Raw genomic sequence first — 15,061 nt, forward strand, 5'->3', positions numbered from 1 at the left:
CTAGGCCCAGTCTGTCTCTGCTATGAGATTCTGGAGCGAGGTCTAAAGTCTTATGCATGCTCTGTTCCAGCTAAGACTCCCTTTTACAGAGATTCCCTGCTTCCAAACTCACAAGGATCACTTTATTTCAAGGTAAGTGGGATGTGGATCTAAGAAACAAATTCATTTTAGGAGCAAATGCCTAATTCTTGGAATTTATTATAATACTACATGTAAAAGAGAGACTTCCTGACAATGCAGAAGGGGCCAGGAACCTCTGTCTGCCCCAAGTGACAGGAAGAGACAGGAGAATTCCCAGAACACATCTGACACATGGTAGGATCCCATCTACATTCACGTTCCTTATATTTCTGGAAACTAGGGGCAGGCCACTTTATTAAGGGTTGTGAAGCCTACAATGATGGTTTTAGGCTGTTGTGATATTTAGATAAAGCCTTAGGTTGTAAGTAAAGCACATCTGCCCTTCAATCTGAATTCCCTCACCACTAACTTTTGACCTGAGCAAATCGATCCACCACCCTGAGCCTCCGTTTTTGTTAAAGTGGTCGTGAGGTTACATAAACCCGTCCAATGAAAAAGAATAAAGTGTCTTCCAACTATAATAGCACTGGAACTTATTCAGTGCTCATTATCTGGCACTTGTCTAAATACTTTGCAAGGGATGACTTAGGTCTAAGTTTCAAAACAACGCCATCAGTCACCATTAGTATCATTTTCACATGAGAAACTGGACTCTTATCCAGGTTCCTTCTGTAACCCTGCTTACAGGTGACAGACCTGGCATTTACCCAGGCCTTTCTGGCTCCAGAGCTAGCGTTCTCATTCCCGACCCATGGCCATCATCAGGGGTGTAAATTCACTCTCTCTCCTGTCGCCGACATGGATTTTTTCCCCTGTCAGGCTGCAGGCGGGGACAAATCCAAGGTCCCACACAACCAGGCCTAGACTGAACACTTGCTCTTAACCGGACCAACTCGACCTGCACCCTCGGAACCCGAGGGCCCGAGTCACCCCTTACTGGCCTTCCCCAGGCTGAGGGCCCGCTCGGGCATGTACACCAGCGTTGGTGGGAGTGCGTTTCAAAGATTTTCCGCTCTCACCCCTAGCCACAAAGGCACCCCCTCCCAGCTGACCCCCCGCCCCCTCGCACTCTCACCCCAGGTGCGCACCCTTCACTTTCCGAGCAGAACCCCACGTAACGACACCGCTCCCCTAGAGTTCAGAGAAGACGAGTGAGGAGGCGGGGCTACGGCTGCACACGCGCGGAAGAAGCCCAGAATGCTCTTCCCAGAGTGCTGCGCGGTGAAACAGACGGATTCAAGACTACATTTCCCATAGACCTCCGCGTCCACAGTGGTGGTCTCTCTGGAGGCTTTTATGCATTTTAGTGCAGTCCATGGGGTCGCGAAGAGTCGGACACGACTGAGCGACTTCACTTTCACTTTTCACTTTCATGCATTGGAGAAGGAAATGGCAACCCACTCCAGTGTACTTGCCTGGAGAATCCCAGGGACGGGGGAGCCTGGTGGGCTGCCGTCTATGGGGTCGCACAGAGTCGGACACGACTGAAGCGACTTAGCAGCAGAGCAGTGTCTTAAAAGTAACCTGCCCAGAATCTCAAAGATCCTGAAGAGAACAGGTTAAATTTTAACTTAACCGCCAAATGCGAGGGGTGGTCTTCTATTGGCTCCCGATTGAAATAGCAGTTTTTTCATAAATCATTTGGAGACAAATTGGGAAACTTGAATATGTGTTCAGTTCAGTCACTCAGTTGTGTCCTGACTCTTTGCGACTCCATGGACTGCAGCACGCCAGGCTTCCCTGTCCATCACCAACTCCAGGAGCTTGCCCGAACTCATGTCCCTTGAATCAATGATACCATCCAACCATCTTATCCTCTGTCCCCCCTTTCTCCTCCTGCCTTCAATCTTTCCCAGCATCAGGGTCTTTTCAAATGAGTCAGTATTGGAGCTTCAGCTTCAGCATCAGTCCTTCCAATGAATATTCAGGACTGATTTCCTGTACGATTTTATCTCCTTGCAGTCCAAGGGACTCTCAAGAGTCTTCTTCAACACCTCAGTTCAAAATCATCAATTCTTTGGTGCTCAGCTTTTTTATAGTCCAACTCACATCCATACATGACTATTGGAAAAACCATAGCTTTAAGTATACCGACTTTTGTCAGTAAAGTAATGTCTCTGCTTTTTAATATGCTGTCTAGGCTGTTCATAGCTTTCCTTCCAAGGAGCAAGCATCTTTTAATATCATAGCTACAGTCACCATCTGCAATGATTTTAGGGCCCAAGAAAATAAAATCTCTCATTGTTTCCCCCATCCATGTGTCATGAAATGATGGGACCAGATGCCAAGATCTTCATTTTTTGAGTGTTGACTTTTAAGCCAGCTTTTTCACTCTCCTTTTTCACCTACATCAAGAGGCTCTTTAGTTCCTCTTCACTTTCTGCCAATAAGGGTGGTGTCATCTACGTATCTGAGTTTATTGATATTTTCTTCCAGCAATCTTGATTCCAGCTTGTAATTCATCCAGCCTGGCATTTCACATGATGTGCTCTGCAAATAAGTTTAATAAGCAGGGTGACAATACATACTCCTTTCCCAATTTGGAACCAGTCTGTTGTCCCATGTCTGGTTCTAACTGTTGCTTGGAGTCCTGCTTTAATATCTAACATTTATTCCATCACTATGTCTTTCACATTTTTTTAATACAAAGAAAAGAATAGGCATTCTTTTTCCATCAGTGCTCCCATTAAAACTCAAGGTTGCCAAAAAAAGTCAAAACACATTTTGGGAATAAGGCAAATAAGACATTTGAACATTGAGCACAGCAATACTATAAAAGAAAGTATTTGAGACAAACAGAATTTATCTCAGGAAAGGGAAAAGAGGAATTTCAAAAATGGTTAATGTATGAAAATGCACACAATCCAAAATAAGAAAATGATTATCAAGAAAAGCACTGGCAGTTCCATGGTTAAGACTCTGAGCTTCCTTGGGTTGGTTTCCTAGTCAGGTAACTAAGCTCCCACAACAGTGTGGCAAAAACAAAAATCATGTATTTATCAGAGATGACTCTGCTGCCACCTTAAGTAAACATCCTGGTTTGTTTTTAACCAAATTAAGTACATATGAGAATAATATTATAGGGACATCTTTTAACTAAATTACATATATTGTGCTTGTTAACATGTGCAATATGTTACTATATTAACTAAATAAGAACTAATATATTAATATATATTAATATTAACTATATCCTAGTTAATGTTAATACAAATTACTAGTAAATATTTATATATTTAAAGTTAATATGTAATTTAGTTAATAAGGTCAATATTAATTGACATCAAACTTATTATTTTTTCTATAACAATGATTTTTAAAGTTTGGTCCTATTCATAAGGTGAAAAAAGGAATACAGTCATCAAGAAGTGCAATCTATGAGAGCAAAGACATAAAGCTTCAGCAGCTTTCCTAGGAAATTCTCAGCCCGACCCATGCCTGGAACACCCTGCCCATGGTGCTCAGCCTCCTCAGTTCCCTGCTGCCAGAGTGGACAGGGCTCTGGGCCAGCAGAGAGGGCAATGGGCACAGTTCAGCGGGCACTAACGGGCTCTTCCCTTGCTCCCCACTCCCCAGCCGCCACTGCCGCCGCTCCCTCTTGGCGTCCTCCGGCCTCGCTATGCCTCGTTCAGGGAATCCGCCTCAGTCCTGCGTCTGGGCGTGTTCTCCCGCCTTGCTTGGCCGGATCCAGAGGCGTCTTCCCGCCAGAGGTGGATGTGCTAGTGCTGGACTGGGCACGTCCTCACCTGCCCTACAGGAGTCTGTGGGCATGCTCCCACGCCTGGGTCTTGGCGTTGCAGAAACCAAGCACCACACTCGGGAGAGTTGGAGAAGTCAAGTTTATTACGCCAGCGGGCCCAAAGGAGTTAACACTCTAAGCTCTGAGCCCAGAACTAAAGGGTTACAGAGTTTTTATAGACAGACTATAGTGGGCAACACTAGCTGCTAATACGCTGGTTTAAACTAAGGCGTTTTGCATGCTTGGAAACAGCAGTCAAGATGGGGAGGGGGATGCCTGACCTTTACATGGACAGGCATGATTAAGCAGGTTTGCAGGGGCTGGGCAGTTGCAAAGAGTAGGACAAGGGTGAGTGAGATAAGCTTCAGTTCCTAGTGTTTTAAGTCCCCCCTTTCTGAGACTACATGACCTACGTGATCCAGACTTTGCAAGGAGCACGCTGAGTTACAGAGGCAGAAGGAGCAGGAGGTTATGTAAAATTTTAACTTTTCCTCTTCACTGGGAGACAGGGTGGGTTTCCCCGCAGCCGGGATCTAGGCGCATCTCCAGTGGAGTTGAACTCCTGCCACATCCCACACCCCATCCTTGACCCTCTTCCCTGGCTAGGCCCCACGCCAGCGTGAAAGGAATTTAGGTTTACCTCAGCTGGGTAAGGAGTCTTCTATGTTGGTCAACTCCTGATGGTCATGGATATATATCGTTAATGAGATTGAATTTTCCATCTTTGCAAAAATGGACCCTATTTGGTGTCATGTGGACTCTCTGGGAAGGACAAAAAAATGTATTTTCCATAAGCAATGCAGTTGGTTTGTTAACAATCAAATCCGCTTCTTTTTCTTTAAATGCAGCTTTTAAGGTAAATACCATTGAACTTGTACCAGGAAAGCAAAATGTGACAGTTCAGGAGATGGTCATTCCGACTACATTCATTAGTGTTGTAATAAGCTTCACAACTTGATATTTTATCGTCCTTACATTCTGTGCTGAGCAGAGCTATTAAATAAGCCTGTTTTCTTTTAAACACTTCAGTTGACCCTGTTTATTTTTTAATGTAAGTGTATTTTAATGTTTCTCTTTAAATTATAAGTCTTTGCTGGATAATGGAATTTCCCTCTACTCTCTATCCCATCTTCCATATAAAACCAATATTAACTGATGTTGACTTCTAGACTTTATGTTAGAGCTAACTGCGTTTTTCAAAAAGCATGATCACTACTTATTTACTGCTTGTTTTTGCACAAAGTGTCTCCTGATCCAGTTATCTGGTCAGGTTGAAAGTGAAGTGGAAGTCAATCAGTTGTGTCCAACTCTTTGCGACGCCAGTGGACTATAGCCCACTAGATTCCTTTGTCCATGGAATTCTTTAGGCAAGAATACTGGAGTGGGTAGCCATTCCCTTCTCCAGGGTATCTTCCTGACACAGGGGTTGAACCTTGGTCTCCTGCATTTCAGGCAGATTCTTTACCGTCTAAGCCACCAGGGAAGCCCATCTAGTCAGACTATGTAAAACTAAAGCATTCTTTTCCTTGGCTGCATTGTAGGGATATATCATGCTTATTTAATCAATCTCTTTGTGACTGATGTTCAGTTTGTTTCCAGTTTTCACTTTTATAAATAATATATAGCACACATCATTGCCCATACATTTTTTTGTAAAAAAATTTTTTTGTTAAAATGTATACACGTGGGAATTCCCTGGTGGTCCAGTGGTTAGGATTCTGTGCTTTCACTGTCAAGGGCCTGATTCAATCCCTGGGCAGGGGAATCGAGATCCTGAAAGCCAGATGGCATTAAAAAAAGGTCACGTTTGTAAGGCAAGTGTAGAGAAAAGAGAGTGAGCCAGATAGGCAAGAAAAGGAAACTTATTAAGGGGAAACCAAGAGAGTGACTGGCCCTTGAGAAGAACCAGTGTCCTCTCTTCCTGATGAAGTCCTTCTTATACCTCGCCAATGAAAAACTCTCTGAGCAGGTGGTTAATTTTTAGCCTGCAGCTAGGGTCTTGTGCTCACGTAACCTGAGGTCTGGAATCTGGTGGTTGCATAGCCTTGAGAAAGTCGGCACTAGTGGGAAAACAGAATGTCTGCTTGAGCAATGTGATCAGTCTCAAGGGTCAGTGTGACTTCATTCTTTGTGAGGTCAACATAATGAGCCATTTTAACCATGAGCCTCCATGTAGGCCCTGTCAATGTTAAATATTTAACAGACGCTAACAAATTGTCCTCAGAAAAACTGTATCAGTTTATTTTGTTTTCTCACATCCATTCCAACACCAGATAGCAGATAACATGCATTTTTGAAAACTAAGTATTAGTGATGCCAAATGAATTGCTATTCATATTGTGAAATGGAGTATTTCCTGCCGTATCAGTAAACAATGATGTCACAGTCATGAGTGTTGCAACTCTTCTGTGTGAGCCAGTGAGTCTTAAGGGAATTCAGGAAGAAGAATACCTGCTATCTAATAGCCATCAGGCTGCAGCCACTTCCTGTAGGGAGAGTGAAAACCCAAGATGGGGATGTGAAAACCCAAGATGCTGGCCACAGAGAGCTGAAATGGATCTGAAAGGAATGATTTTAGTGAGCCCAGACTCTCGCACCTTCCCTTGCACAGAATAGTGTTAAATTCTCAACTTGAAACAATAATCTTTGATGTTCAGACTACCTGCCCCCTTTGTTGCAAATTTGAATATGGCCTGACTCCTTCCCCTTACCTCCTCAGAACAATTCTCTGAGGGTCACTTGAGATGCTGTCTCCCAGGCTCCATGTCCTAAACATTCCAACAACAACAGAAAAAACCTAAACCATAACTCTCAGTTTGTAGGTTGTGACTATTTTTAAGTCTACAGTGTTCTAATGGAGAGAAAGTGGGCCATACATATATTTGATCAACAAACATTTATTGAAAACTTGCTGTGTGGTAGACATGATTCTAGATGCTGGGATTTTAACAAACAATATTAAGAGAGAAAAATCCCTACTCTCGTGGAGTTTATGATCAGGGTTGCTGTGCTCAATTGTTAGGAAACAATGGGATACTTAAAGAAATCTAATAAAATACGGGCAGGGTTGGTGAGACACACCCCGTGACTAGTGGCTGTATGGAGCCATTATCACCACAAGGCCTATGGTGGGGGCTGGGTATATTACTACAGCTTCACAAGAAATTGCCCCAAGTGGAGCTACGGTCTTCAGAAGAGGAACATTAAAATGGCCAACTCAAGGCTTAGTATAGAGGGCCAAAGGAATAAATACCCAAATTCTACTTGTTTTTCACCCTCTTGTCCTGTCCAGTAGTGACTATGTGTATCCTCCCTCTCTGTTTGGTTCTTAGAAGTACATCCACATAGTCTCTTCCAAGTCTACTTGATAATTTTCCAGGCACAGACCATCAGTGAACTCATTAAATCATTAATCTTGAATTAATATGATTTTAAACATCAGCTCAGTTCAGTTCAGTCACTTAGTTGTGTCTGACTCTTTGCGACCCCATGGACTGCAGCACGCCAGGCCTCCCTGTCCATCACAAACTCCCGGAGTTTACTCAAACTCAATGTCCATTGAGTTGGTGATGCCATCCAACCATCTTATCCTCTGTTGTCCCCTTCTCCTCCCACCTTCAATCTTTCCCAGCACCAGGGTCTTTTCAAATGAGTCAGTTCTTTGCATCAGGTAGCCAAAGTATTGGAGTTTCAGTCTCAACATCAGTCCTTCCAATGAATATTCAGGACCGATTTCCTTTAAAATGGTTGGTTGGATTTCCTTGCAGTCCAAGGGAATTAGTATGATTTTAAACATATCTTCCTTCAAACAAAGTGGACAATTAAATATACCTCCCCAAACTCTGGTGGCTCAGATGGTAAAAGCATCTACCTACAATGCGGGAGACCCAGGTTCAATCCCTGGGTTGAACTGGAAGATCCCCTGGTGAAGGAAATGGCAACCCACTCCAGTACTCTTGCCTGGAAAATCCCATGACGGAGAAGCCTGATAGGCTACAATCCGTGGGGTCACAAAGAGTTGGACACAACTGAGTGACTTCACTTTCACTTTCACTTTCCCCAAACTCTGCCCTCTAAGGAGGATTTCTCTTCACTACAGCTTTTTAGGGTCACCATTCTGCCACCATCCCTTGCAGACACATCTGTAACCTAAGAAGAGTACTCTTTCATCCTCTATTAAATATTTATAGGGGACTCCCCATGGGGCTCTAAGGTGTATTGGGGGGTCATGTGTTGACTCAATAAGAGTAAGTGTTGCAGGAAGGGGACCCCTTCCAAGGCCTGAGAGTGGGCTTTTGTCTAACACTTGGAAATTAATTGTCCAAGGAGACACCCATACTGACAAAGCAAAATATTTTTTTGGGAAGTGGTATTCGGGCAGAGAGCAGCAAAGTAAGGAAAACCAGGAGAACTGCTCTATCATGTGGCTTATAATCTCGGATTTTATGGTAATGGGATTAGTTTCCAGGTTTTCTCTGGCCAATCACCTTGCTTGACCTGTATTCGGTATGACTCAGGGTCCTTCCTGATGGTGTGTGCATCTCTCAGCCAAGATGGATTTCAGTGAGAAGGATTATGGGAGTTTGGTAGAATATGGACTGACATCTCCTCCCTCTTTTAGGCCCCTCCTGAATTCTCCCAGTTAGTTTTTGGCTACTGCTGCTGCTGCTGCTGCCAAGTCGCTTCAGTCGTGTCCGACTCTGTTCGACCCCATAGACGGCAGCCCACCAGGCTCTGCCGTCCCTGAGATTCTCCAGGCAAGAACACTGGAGTGGGTTGCCATTTCCTTCTCCAATGCATGAAAGTGAAAGGTGAAAGTGAAGTCGCTCAGTTGTGTCTGCTACAGCACCGTATTCCTTATATAGACCTCTTGTTGCAAAACAGCTCTTGCAAGTGATTATCATTATGGCTGCCCATGTATGCAGGTGGTTTTGGTCAGCAGTTTTCTAAAATAAGTATTGATACCATGATACTGTTAACTACTTTATTATACAGTTTACTTATACTTTCTGATTCTGTTTTGGTCTGGTCTCTTTTTAAAATATAGTTCATTAATTTTTGGCTGCACTGGATCTTTGTTTCTGTGTGTGGGTTTTCTTCAGTTGCAGTGAGCAGGCTTCTCATTGTGGTAGCTTCCCTTGTTGCAGAGCATGAACTATACAGTGGATGGGCTTCAGTAGTTACTGTTGGAAGGTTCCAGAGCATGGGTTCAGAAGTTGTGGCACACAGGCTCAGGTGCCCCTTGGCATGTGGGATCTTCTAGGACAAGGGATCAAAACTGTGTCCCTTACATTGGCAGGTGGATTCTTAACCACTGGACCACAGGGAAACCCTGGTCTGGTCTTATATTTTGCTATCCCATTTAACAAAGAAATAGCTTTATGTATCTGTTATTTTGATTCAGTGAAGCAGATTACACAAGTAAATGGTGGATATTTTGGGTCGCATAGTCACTTGCTTTCCCATGTTCAGGAGTTTAGTGTCTGTTAGGATCCAATAGCAAATCAGAAGCTGCTTTTCAGAAGGAGGATTGTTATCATGAGGTAAAGGCAAAATTTACTCCAAAACCTCAGGAATCTGAGCTACATTAAGTCTTTTAATCTATGAACATTGCATGTATCTCCATTTGTTTTCTCTATTTTTTTAATCAACATTTGTATTTTTTGCCATACAGATCCTGCTCATGTTTTATCAAATTTGTTTTATTTTTTTGAGAATTGTAATTAATAATAATATGTTTTTTAAAATTTCAATTTATGATGTTATATCACCCCCAGTTTCTCTAAGGTATAATTGATAAATAAAAATCATTTACATTCAAGGTGTATAACTTGATACTTTGATTTACACATATATTGTGATAACCACAAAGAATCTAATTTACATATTTATCACCTCACACAGTTACCATTTTCTTTTTCTTTTTTTCTGTGGTGAGAACAGTTAAGATTAAATCTCATAGCAAATTTCAAGTATTGTTAATTATAGTCACATTGCCCACTGTTCTTTAAATTTCCCACTGTTTGGGTAATTTGGGGTGATTTGGTAATGGGGTAATTCCCATTTACCCATCACTAACTCCTGGAGTCCACCCAAACCCTTGTCCATTGAGTCGGTGATGCCATCCAACCATCTCATCCTGTCGTCCCCTTCTCCTCCTGGCTTCAATCTTTCCCAGCATCAAGGTCTTTTCAAATGAGTCAGCTGTTCGCATCAGGTGTCCAAAGTACTAGAGTTTCAGCTTCAACATCAGTCCTTCCAATGAACACTCAGGGCATAGACTGTCTTTATCTTCTAGGTATACTTGAAATGATGTATTCTGCTGTTGTTCAGTACATTTCAATTAGATCCTGGTTTTTTACTTGTGTGTGTGTGTGTGTGTGTGTGTGTGTGTGTGTGTGTGTGTGTGTGGCCATGCTACATGGCTTGTGGGATCTTATTTCTCTGACCAGGAATCAAAGCCAGTCCACACCAGTGAAAACACCAAGTCCTAACCACTGGGCCACCAAGGAGTTCCCTAGATTATGTTGATTGACAGGGTCCTTCAATTCTTTTCTATCTCTTCTGAATTTCTGTTCATTACTTCTGTCAATTACTGAGGGAGGAGTGTTAAAATCCCAAACTATGTGTGTGCTAACTCGCTTCAGTCACGTCTGACTCTTTGTGACCCTATTCATTGTTGCCCTCCAGGCTCCTCTGTTCAAGGGATTCTCCAGATAAGAATGTTGGAGGGGGTTGCCATGTCCTCCTTCAGGGGATCTTACTGACCCATAGATAGAACCTGAATCTGTTTGCATCTCCTGCATTGGCAAGAGGGTTCTTTACCACTAGCGCCACCTGGAAAGCCCAACATCCAAACTATAATCTATTGTCCGTTTCTCCTCTCAATTCTGTCAGATTTTACTTCATCTACTGTATTTTGAATCTCTGTTGTGTGATGAATATACATCTAGAACTGTTATCTTTTCTTCATGAATAGACTATTTGATAGTTACATAACGTTGTTTTTGTCTCTGTAATTTTTTTGCTCTGAAATTTACTTTGTCTGATATTAATATAGTCATTCCAGGTTTCTTGGCTTAGTGTTCGCATGTTATATCTTTTTGGTACTTTTAGGTTCAGCTTACCTAAATCATTACATTTCATGTGAGATTTTGTGCATAGCATATAGTTTGGTTTTTTTAAATTTTGTTTTCATCTTTCGTAATCCATTCTCCCATCTCTGTAACATATCATTGGCTACTAGTATCAACATTTTACTGCTTCAAAGATTATATAAAAACTTTATCAGCCCTTAACCTCCCTCTTTATAATACAATTGTCTTAAATATTATTTCTACTTACACTGAGAATCACATTAGACAGTGTTATCATTTTTACTTTCACCCACTAAAATGGAAAACCTCAGAAGATAGAAAACATAGTATATTGTATTAACTATATATTTACTCTTCCTGTTGATTTTTCTCCATTTGGGGTGTTCTTGGTTTTCTTTTGCTCTCATTTCCTCTCTGTCTGAAGAATTTACTTTAATCTTTCTTTTAGAGAAGATCTGCTGGTGACAGATTCTCTGAGTTTTGTTTCATTTGAAAATATAGATTTCATCTTTGTTCTTTTTTTTTTTACACTTCCAAAAAATATGGAATGCTTCACAAATTTGCATGTCGTCCTTGCGCAGGGGCCATGCTAATCTTCTCTCTATCGTTCCAATTTTAGTATATGTTCTGCCGAAGCGACCACTCATCTTTGTTCTTAGAGAATATTTTTTTCTGGATGTAAAACTTTGGTTGACAGTTCATTCTTTCAGCACTTTGAAATGTTGTGCCTTTTCTGGCTTCCATCATTTCTAATGATAAATCAACTGTTACTCAAATCATTATTCTCCTGTAGGTTAACCCTCATTTATCTCTGGCTACTTTCAAGGATGTTTCCTTGTGTTTATTTTTCAAAAATTTTCTTCTGATATGTCTTGGTACAGATTATTTGGATTTTTCTTTTAGTGTTTGCTCAGCTTCCTCAGACATTAGATTTTTGTGTGTGTCTTTTTCTAAGTATTAGGACTTCACAGTTACTATTTCTTTAAATATTCATTCAGTAAATATTTATTCACACTCTTTCTTCTCTCTTTCTGGTGCTTTGATGATTTAAATGTCAGACCTTTGGTTTCTGTCCCATAGGTCCCTCAGGACGTTTTCTCTCTGTGATTTATTGGGTTGGCCAAAAGGTTCTTTAATTTTTGTTCTTCTTATGATGGCTCTAGCAGCATTTACTTTTCTTTAACTTCCTTTGAAACAATTAGATTGCATTAGAAAAACCTTATCAAAATTGGTGACTTTTTGTGTAGCCATTTTAATGTTGAAGATTAAAGAAAAAAGTAACACTTTGGCATATTATCCTTTATTGTTTCAAGAAAGGTGAAAACACAACTGAAACACAAAACTTGATTTGTGCAGTGTATGGAGAAAGTGCTGTGACTGATCAAACATGTCAAAAGTGGTTTGCGAAGTTTTGTGTTAGAGATTTCTTGCTGAACAGTGCTCCATGGTTGGGTAAACCAGTTGAAGTTGATAGCAATCAAACTGAGACATTAACTAAGAACAATCAATGTTATACCTGGAAGGAAAGTTATGACCAACCTAGACAGCATATTAAAAATCAGAGACATTACTTTGTCAACGAAGGTCTGTCTAGTCAAGGCTATGGTTTTTCCAGTAGTCATGTATGGATGTGAGAGTTGGACTATAAAGAAAGCTGAGCGCCAACGAATTGATGCTTTTGAACTGTGGTGTTGGAGAAGACTCTTGAGAGTCCCTTGGACTGCAAGGAGATCCAACCAGTCCATCCTAAAGGAGATCAGTCCTGAGTGTTCTTTGGTAGGACTGGTATTGAAGCTGAAACTCCAACACTTTGGCAACCTGATGTGAAGAGCTAACTCATTTGAAAAGACTCTGATGCTGGGAAAGATTGAAGGCAGGAGGAGAAGGGGACGACAGAGAATGAGATGGTTGGATGGCATCACTGACTCAATGAACATGGGTTTGGGTAGATTCCGGCAGTTGGTGACGGACAGGGAGGCCTGGCATGCTGCGGTTCATGGGGTCACAAAGAGTTGGACACGACTGAGTGACTGAACTGAACTGAACTGAATGTTATACCATGCAGGAGATAGCTGACATACTCAAAATATACAAATCAGACATTGAAAATCATTTGCACCAGTTTGGTTATGTTAATCACTTTAATGTTTGGGTTCCACATAAGTTAAGTGAAAAAAACCTTCTTGACTGTATTTCTGCATGCAATTCTCTACTGAAACATAAGGAAAATGTTCCCTTTCTAAAACAAATTGTGATGGGTGATGGAAAGTGGATGCTATACAATAATGTGAAATGGAAGAGATCACGAGGCAAGTCAAATAAACCACTACCAACCACACCAAAGGCTGATCTTCATCCAAAGAAGGTGATGTTGTGTATATGGTGGGATTGTAAGGCAGTCCTCTATTATGAGCTCTTTCTGGAAAACTAAACAATTAATTCCAACAAGCACTGCTCCCAGTTAGACCAACTGAAAGCAGCACTCACAGAAAAGCTTCCAGAATTGGCAACAGGAAATGCATAATCTTCCATCAGGATAAAACAAGACCTCATGTTTATTTGATGATCATGCAAAAACTGTTACAGCTTGTCTGGGAAGTTCTGATTCATCTGCTATATTTACCAGATGTTACACCTTCAGATTCCCATTTATTTTTGTCTTTACAAAATTTGCTTATTGGAAAAAATTTCAATTCCCTGGAAGAATATAAAAGGTACCTGGAAGTGTTCTTTGCTCAAAAAGATAAAAATTTTGGAAAGATGGAAGCATGAAGTCACTTGAAAAATATCAAAAGACAGTGGAACAAACTCCTTAATATATCACAGGGGCTTGTGTGATGAAGAGGCTTGCATAACTCATTGAAGCTATGAGCCATGAGGGGCAGGGCCACTCAAGACAAATAGGTCATAGTGAAGAATTCTGACAAAACATGGTCCACTGGAGGAGGGAATAGAAAACCACTCCAGCATTCTTGACATAAGAACACCATAGACAGTATGAAAAGGCAAAAATATATGAAACTAGAAGATAAGCTCCCCCCACAAGACACCCAGGAAGATGTCCAATATGCTACTGAGGAAGTCTGTGTGCATGCTATGTCATTTTAATTGCGTCCGACTCTCAGCGACCCTATGGACTGTTGCCCACCAGGCTCCTCTGTCCATGAGATTCTCCAGGCAAGAATACTGGAGTGGGCTGCTATGCCCTCCTCCTGGGGATCTTTCTGACCCGAGGGTTGAACCCATGTCTCTTGAGTCTCCAGCATTGGCAGACAGGTTCTTTACTACTAGCGCTACCTGGGAAGCCCCAGTGTAACTGATCCCTTGTGGGAGGCAATTACTAATAGCTCAAGAAAGAATGAAGTGGCTGGGCAAAAGCAGAAACATTGCTCAGTTGTGGATGTGTCTAGTGGTGAAAGTAAAGTCTGATGCTGTAAAATACAATATTGCATAGGAACCTGAAATATTGGGTCCATGACAAGGTAAATTGGATGTGGTCAAGCAGGAGATGGCAGGAGTGAACACTGACATATTAGGAATCAGTGAACTCAAGTGGATGAGAATGGATTAATTTAATTCAGATGACCATTTTATCTACTACTGTGGACAAGAATCCCTTAGAAGAAACTGAGTAGCCCTCAGAGTCAAAGAGTCTGAAATTCAGTAGTTGGGTGCAATCTTAAAAATGACAGAATGATCTCAGTTCATTTCCAAAGCAAACCATTCAACATCACAGTAATCCCAAGTCTATGCCCCAAGCACTGATGCTGAAGAAGCTGAACTTGACTGGTTCTATGAAGACTTACAACACCTTCTAGAACTAACACTCAAAAAATTAAAAATGTCCTTTTCATCATAGCAGATTAGAATGCCAAAATAGGAAGTCAAGAGACACTTAGAATAACAGGCAAGTTTCACCATGGAGTATAAAATGAACAGGGCAAAGAGTAACAAAGTTTTGTCAAGAAAACACTGTTCATAGCAAACTTTTTCAACAACCCAAGAGATGATGACGGAGAAGCTCTATACAGTCAGCTAAAACAAGACCTGGAGCTGACTGTGGCTCATATCATGAGCTCCTTATTTCAAAATTCAGGGTTTGTTTTTTTTTTAACTGTTAATTTTTTAAAATTATGACAGCATT

At 41.4% G+C, this 15,061-nt stretch overlaps 1 protein-coding gene and 1 non-coding gene across 2 annotated transcripts in view; both read right to left on the minus strand.

Moving 5' to 3' along the window:
• The window catches only part of ZNF484 (zinc finger protein 484), a 358,371-nt gene that overhangs the window by 73,897 nt on the left and 269,413 nt on the right, over positions 1-15,061 (minus strand). The window lies entirely within an intron of this gene.
• Positions 11,454-11,558, minus strand: LOC138081603 (U6 spliceosomal RNA). Its single transcript, XR_011145050.1, has one exon. It is a non-coding gene; the product is annotated as a U6 spliceosomal RNA (small nuclear RNA).

This window comes from Capricornis sumatraensis, chromosome 6 (assembly GCF_032405125.1).
Source record: "Capricornis sumatraensis isolate serow.1 chromosome 6, serow.2, whole genome shotgun sequence".
In the NCBI taxonomy this organism is placed as follows: domain Eukaryota; kingdom Metazoa; phylum Chordata; class Mammalia; order Artiodactyla; family Bovidae; genus Capricornis; species Capricornis sumatraensis.